Source organism: Carlito syrichta, unplaced genomic scaffold, assembly GCF_000164805.1.
Source record: "Carlito syrichta isolate Samal-C Ts95f unplaced genomic scaffold, Tarsius_syrichta-2.0.1 Scaffold303741, whole genome shotgun sequence".
In the NCBI taxonomy this organism is placed as follows: Eukaryota; Metazoa; Chordata; class Mammalia; order Primates; family Tarsiidae; genus Carlito; species Carlito syrichta.
In genome coordinates, this window is record NW_007247837.1 from 150,442 (window position 1) to 157,573 (window position 7,132).

The window sequence follows — 7,132 nt, forward strand, 5'->3', positions numbered from 1 at the left end:
ATATATACCTCACATCCATTAGTATGGCTACTTTAATATTTTTTTAAGAAACAAGGTCTATGTTGCCCAGACTGATCTCCATCTCTTGACCCTAAGCAATCCTTCTGCTTCAGCCTCCCAGAGTGCTGAGATTACAGGTATAAACCAACATGCCTGGCTTGCAGGGCTACCATAAACAAAATAAAAGGAAGAAAGTAACAAGCATTGGTGTGGGTATGGAGAAATTTGAAACTTGTAGACTGCTGATGGAAATGTTACTGGTACAGACACTATGAAAGGCAATATGGTGAATCTTCAAAAAATTAAAAACAGAACTATCACATGATCCAATCATTTCACTTCTGGGTATATATCAAAAAGTATTGAAAGGAGGATCTCAAAGAGATATTTTTGCAGCTGTGTTTATAGCAGTGTCATTCACAATAGCTAAAACATGGAAACAATCCAAGCATTCATCAACAGATGAATGAAGGAGCAAAATGTGATTTATACTCGCAATAGACTAAGTCTTAAAAAGGAAGGAAATTCTGATGCATGCTCCAACATGGATGAAACTTGCTAAGTGAAATAAGTCATTGATTACAAAAAAGACAAATACTGTATAATTCCACTTACATGAGGCACTTAGAATGGTCAAAAGTCATAGAGACAAAAAGAAGTAGTAGTTGCAAGGGTCAGGGGAAAGGGGAAATGAAGAGTTATCTTTTGGTGAGTACAGAATTTCATTTTTACAAGATAAAAAGAATTACAGAGTTGGATGTTGGTGATGGTTGCACAACATTATGGATGAAATATCATTGCACCAAAAGCTTTATTTATTTATTTATTTTTGTAAGCAGTCTGGATTCGTGTTTATTGAAGCCAGTAATTAGAGACATCTTTTTTCCAGCACTAGAAAGCAAGGTTCCACATGACTGCATACTGCACTCGGATAGAACCACACACCTGGACTAAGGCTGGTGGGGGGATCATCTGCAGTTCTAATTTTAAGTTAAAAACATCAATAGATTTAGTGTATAGACAACAGTAAACTTTCACTTACAGCATCAACATTGTTAAAGTCATGATGGGCAGAGCAGTCACTTTCAACTTTTTAAATTAATAAAACAAGACAATGTCCTCAGTTTAAATACTGATTTTAAAATGTCAATCAAAAAAAGTACAAACAAAATAAAAGTAATCTAGCAGTATACCCGTTACATTTTTAGGAAAGACCAATTCATGGCCTTTATCTTGGCCACATCTTCAAGGTTGGGCTTCTCTGAATTTTTTTTTTTTTTAAGACAAACAGTAGATGAAACTACTATAATGTGTATAAATAGTCATAAAATTGTCTTTAACAGTCCACCATACAAGTATACTCTGCAAATAAAACAAATTTTACCTTCAAAAGTAAAGGTTGTTTATTATTTGGCCTTTGGTTCCAATGCTTGAAAACCGCAAAACAACAAAAATCAACTCCCTCCCACTCTCCAAAAAGATCCCTGCAGCTCCCCAAAGTTGGTAGACTTTGGCAACCACTGAGCACATGACCCTATGTATTAGTTTCTTCTGATACTAGGAGCATCCACCTGTCATGAGAAAATAAAAGTGGTTTCCAAGAAACCTTCCTTCACAAGACATGTGTCTTAGCATTTCATCAGTTTTAGTATATTTTATATTGACACAAAAGTGCTTATCAGTTCAGATGATAAAAAATTAAAATTAAAATTTTGCTTTAAAATTTAAAATCACACTGTATCCCTTAGGCAAGTGCCTTTCCAAGAATTCCTTGTTTCTGAGGTTACTCATTTTGCTCCCAGGAATTAAGTAACCCCACCTTTAAGTGTGGTCACAAGTTGTTTGGCATCTATTGGTCACTACACCACAACTATCATTCCACAGTCAGTTTACTGTCATTACCTAGACAACCTGGTAATTGGAAGCCACAATATATTTGTTTTAAAAAACTGAATTAAAAAAAGAAAAAAAATAGTATACTTCAACAATAAAACTGGCACAAGAAACGTGTTTGTCAGAAAGGCAAGTAATTACTCAGCTTTCTCCTTAACAGTGTTCAGACCTTTACAAAAGCAATTCAAGACAGTCTTAAGAGTCTTGTCTACAATATAGGATATTAAGTTATGCCCAGCACTACATTAGTGGTCAGTCAAATCTGATACGTAAAAGTAATGAATGACATTAGGGAAGTTATGCTTAGACACAGGACAGCAAACATTCATATAAAAAAAAGTAAACTCCACATAGTGAACTGTGGTTTTTTCCCCTTGGTTTGACAACAAAATTTTAAACATTAAATTCATGATAGTGTTTGTATTTAAATGCTGTGTCATACATAAAATTAGAAGTGCCATTTCAAATCCACTGAAGTCATTTTCAGAATGGTGATGTGACATGGCAATGTGTATGAATTTGCCCTAAGTGGGGAGACACCTGAAATTCTTATTTCTATATGAAAAACACTACATTTTATGAAAACACATAACAAGAGAAATGTATCATATCCATTTTCAATATAAAACATTCACACTTATTTGTCCATCTGATAGCACTGATCAGACCAGAGAGCTAGGACAAGACCTTTTTGCAGCAGCGGACCTCCCTGAAGGTTTCCACAGACTGTAAGGCAGGGATGGTACAAGCCAATTAACCAGACTGCAATTACATTTAAAACCTCCCCCAGACTTTCTGTGGCACATTGCACTATGGTAAAATGAGAGGTTGATCACCCATTTTCTATTAGTAGGCCAGCCTGTGGTAGTTAAAAAAAAAAAAAATTAATTTACAAAACAAAGCAGGAGCTACTTAGAAAACACAATTCAAAGTAAACGGATTCTGTAACTGCTGACTTTGAAGACACCCCACAGTGACTGTCTGCCCCACAATACACAGACATAGAGACCAGTACCTCCCTCAGGGACATAGCCTGGGTCCTGGGCAGCGGCCATTGTTCCCACCTCTGGGTCAGCCCCACCTGACTCGGGCACCCCCACAATTAACATATCTTTCATATATTAAAGATGCATTTAGAACAAGCCTAATTTCCATTTTGCTTAGTGTTTAGTTTGGAAATGTTTCTAATTTTAAGCCTTAAACAATTATTCTTTGACTTCTTCTGAACACACAGTATTTACTAACACTACTCATCTCCTTCCTCCACCTCCCTCAACATTCAGTCTCCCCACCATCACTTCTCTCATTCCTCCTTTCAGTCTTCCTCTCCTGGACTTTCTGCTACTTAATCTGCTTCCCAAGAACAAGTGAATTTGCTAACACGAAACTGGTCAGACTAACCACCATCTGGTCAATGATTTCCTGGTCTCATTTGCTCCACTCTGATAGAATTGTAGGCCCTCTTTCTCTCACTCTACCTTCCCCTCCACAAGAAGCCCAGCTGTGCTTGCTTCCCATTAGAGTCACCTGCCTGAGAGTCCAAAGGTTATCCTTAACAAAGGGGTCTGACAAGTAACCTTCCTAAATGCATTTCACACTTGGACATTCCAATGAATTTTTTTTTAAGTTCATCTCCCCTGCCCCAAAAAACTGATGGCACGTACCAAAAATCCTGGTCTTAGCAGATGAATATACATAGTTATTTGGTCATTTGCCATATGTACTTTTTAAGAAGGATCAGGCTTCATTTTCTGTTGAAGAGTCCGTTACCATGGAGTCTGGTTTTCGAGTCATTCTATCCAGTTCTTCCTGAACATTTGACAACACAGTCTTTTGTCCTGACTTCTTGGCTGTACTCAGCACGCCACCAGCACCAGGACTTCCAGGAGAGCCTGTTTTTTCACTCAACAGACTGTTGAAGAAGTTGGCCCACACCCCTTCACTTGCTGCATTATTTTTGATGTTTGGGTCCGGCTTCTTTACTGACGTGCCTGGGGAGGCACTAGGCACACGGGTTGGCCCGCCTCGACCCTGGGTCCTTGGAGAGCCAGAGGATCCTCTTGCAGGGGATTCAGAGGCTCTCGTAGGAGTGGCTGGCTGCTTGGCAAGGAGTGACTGTTGCTTCATTTGGAACACCTGCTCATCCTCTGCTGCCAACTCTTTGTCGTGGACCAGCTTACTCACTGGAGGTTTCACAATAAAATCTTCATATGCATCTTCTGGCTTTACAGTTGTGAAATTTTCATGTAAAATAGCTATTTTCTTTTCATTGTCCCAGCCTGCAGGTATAAAAACTGCATCCTTTCCCACAACTAAGGCAGGTGTGTTAAAGTGGAAACCATATGTTTTATGAACAACATACCTACATAACAAGTCGAGGTTTTTCTCTTCTTTCACTGATGTATAAATCAAGGCAGCTCTATCCTGGAGGCAGAACCTCTGCAGATGTGACTGGATGAAGTTCAAGTGCTCATCCCTGTAATCGTGCTCCTTCTCCAGGACACGCACGGCATCACACTTTGTACACACCACCAACACTGGGATCCCCAGGTTATGAGTCAGCACTCTGTCACCCAGAGGCAGAGCAACATTTTCTTCATCGGAGCCTGAGGTCAGAGGACCTCTTCTCTATGGGGAACCTTGACAACCTTCTTCAGGTTCAATATAATCTTGAAAATCTTTCATAAACTTCAGTTCCAACTCTCTCATTTCCTCTGGTGGAGTTTTCATTTTATCAATATGCTCACGTAAAACACTAGCCCATTTCTGTAGAGATTCCATCACAGTCCAAGGCCTAGACGTGTCTGCAACGAACATGACCAGGTTTTTGGAAAGGAATCAGCAGAAACTGCAAACGTCAGCAGGCCTTTGTGGTAAAGGTCTCCATCCAGAATCCACACATTGCAACGTGTGATCATCTCGGTCTTCGTCATGGATGCTGAGGTAGAGATACTCTAGGCCTCTTCCTTTTTTGCTATGCTCAGCTCCTTGTAGTTTAGTCATGAGGGTTGTTTTACCAGAACCATCTTCACCGAAGACCAGGATGTCCTTGCCAGACGGCAGCTTGGACCTGGCGCGGGTGGACACACTTCGCTCAGGATTGAGGACCATAGGCTCTGGCCCTCCTCCTCCTCACTGGTCAGGTCACTGGCGGCCTCCACTGCAGACCCGTTGGGGCCCAGCAGCAGCTTCTTCTCCACCCTCATCGGTGCCTTTTTGCCAACTGCAGCCACAAAAGAGGGCCCTCCCCCGGGCCCGCCGAGGACCTGCGAGGACCCTGGCAAGGCCGCCCGCCACCCCAGCCCCCTTAAAATGGTTAAGATGACAAATTATATGTTATATGTTTTTTACCACAATAAAACATTAGAAAAAAGTGCTCAAAACTGCATTTATTAAAAAACAACAACAACAACAAAAAAAAACCCAACCTCATCTCCTCTACATATGGAGACCCCAAGTCTCCTCAAATTACTTTATCTAGATCCAGGTTTAGGCCTTTGATCATCACCATTTGGTCCATGTGTTGCCTGTTGTGTTGGCGTATTGCTAGATAGAATAAAAATAATCCCTACATAGTCACAAAACTTTAATAAAAACTGCCATCTTGCAAAAACATGATATAGAAAAAAATCTCACAGTAGTAATTATACCACAGGTGATATAATAGATTTCTGTACAGTAGTAGCGACCACTTCTTATTCTGGAACTAGGGAGAGTTTTTTAGTAAGCCAAGATAACTTTAAAAAAAATCCTTATAGGCTCATAAAGTATGAGACATGAAATAACTGACAAAAGGGGCTAATATTAGACTGAATAATGAGAAATTCCAATGGAAAATGATCATAGAAATGCACTTCTAAAATATGCATCTTGAATTTAAGGGCTCATTGTAAACCATTAAACTTGTATACTATTATAAAAATGAAATACTCAGACTGCAGTTTTCCACCACAAAATTTAACCCAGACAAAAGGCTTCTGTGCTCAAAAATGGCAGGAGTTTTCCACCACTGCAGACACCAACTGGTTATCCTCCAATTCACTACCTAGAGTTAGTGTCAGATCCCACAAGTTGAGGGTTCAGTCCCGAAAGCTGCTTCTGCTTTCAGATAACAGTCACATGTTCGGGCTTCTGCAACTTCTAACCTACAGGTTTCAAACTGGAATTCTTTCGATATCTTCTTTGAGTTTGATTAATTGACTAGTGTGGCTCACAGAGCAAGGGAAACATTGATGTTTACAGGTATATTACAAAGGATTTTACAAAAGATAAAGATGAATAGACGCGCAGGGTAAGGCATGTGAGAAAGAATACAGCACTTCCATGCCTTTCTGGAGCACATCACCCTTCAAGAACCTCCATGTGTTTAGGTATCCAGAAGCTCCTCAAAGCCTGTCTTCTTGGGCCTTTTATGGAGGCATCATTGGATAGGCATGATTGGCAATTGTGTCAAGATGTGATTGGACAAAAAGAGTATGATCTAAATCTAGCAAGGTCTGTCCAGATTCTTCTTGGCCTCTCTATTATATTCCTTCCTTCAATGTATGGGGCAGGACCATCTCTGCAAAGAAAGTGTTATGATCCACAGTTGAATTAGAGTCCTGCCTTGGGCAGATGAGAAGAGGGCAAGAGGCCAGGCGCAGTGGCTCTTGCCAATAATCCCAGCACTTTGGGAGGCTGAGGCAAGAGGATTGCCTGAGTCCAGGTGCTTGAGACCGGCCTGGGGAACTTGGCGAGACCTCGTCTCTACAATAAATCAAAAAATTAGCCAGGTAGAGTGGTGCACGCCTGTAGTTCCAGCTACATGGAAGGCTGAGGTGGAAAGATCACCTGAGCCCAGCAGGTCAAGGCTACAACGGTCATGAGTGGGTGACAGTGAGACTCCAACTCAAAAAAATAATAATAAAGAGGGCAAGAAAGGGTCAGAGACATTCTGTTTACTGTAATAGGGGCTATGGCAGCTATGAGCCAGGAACAATGGTTAAAAACATATAAAGACCATATTTAAAAAATACCACATTTTACTGCATAAGTAAAACATTGCATAATGTTGTTTTTATCATAAATTACATAACCATGTGTATGCAAGCTTTTTTCTTTTTCTTTTTCTTTTTCTTTTTTTTTTTTTTTGAGTTGGAGTCTCACTCTGTCACCCAGACTAGAGTGCAGTGGCCGCTCCCAGCCACCGCAGCCTCGACCTGCTGGGCTCCGGTGATCCTTCCGCCTCAGCCTCCGAGGA

At 40.5% G+C, this 7,132-nt stretch overlaps 1 pseudogene across 1 annotated transcript in view; it reads right to left on the minus strand.

Annotated features, from left to right (window-relative positions):
- Positions 1-2,725: 2,725 nt before the first annotated feature.
- The window catches only part of LOC103261558, a 4,696-nt pseudogene continuing 289 nt past the window's right edge, over positions 2,726-7,132 (minus strand). Inside the window, exons 2-3 of the transcript XR_002482030.1 lie at positions 3,664-5,199; positions 2,726-2,752 (exon numbers count right to left, since the gene is read on the minus strand). The product of XR_002482030.1 is annotated as a cytoplasmic dynein 1 light intermediate chain 2-like (transcript). The remainder of the gene's footprint in view (positions 2,753-3,663; positions 5,200-7,132) is intronic.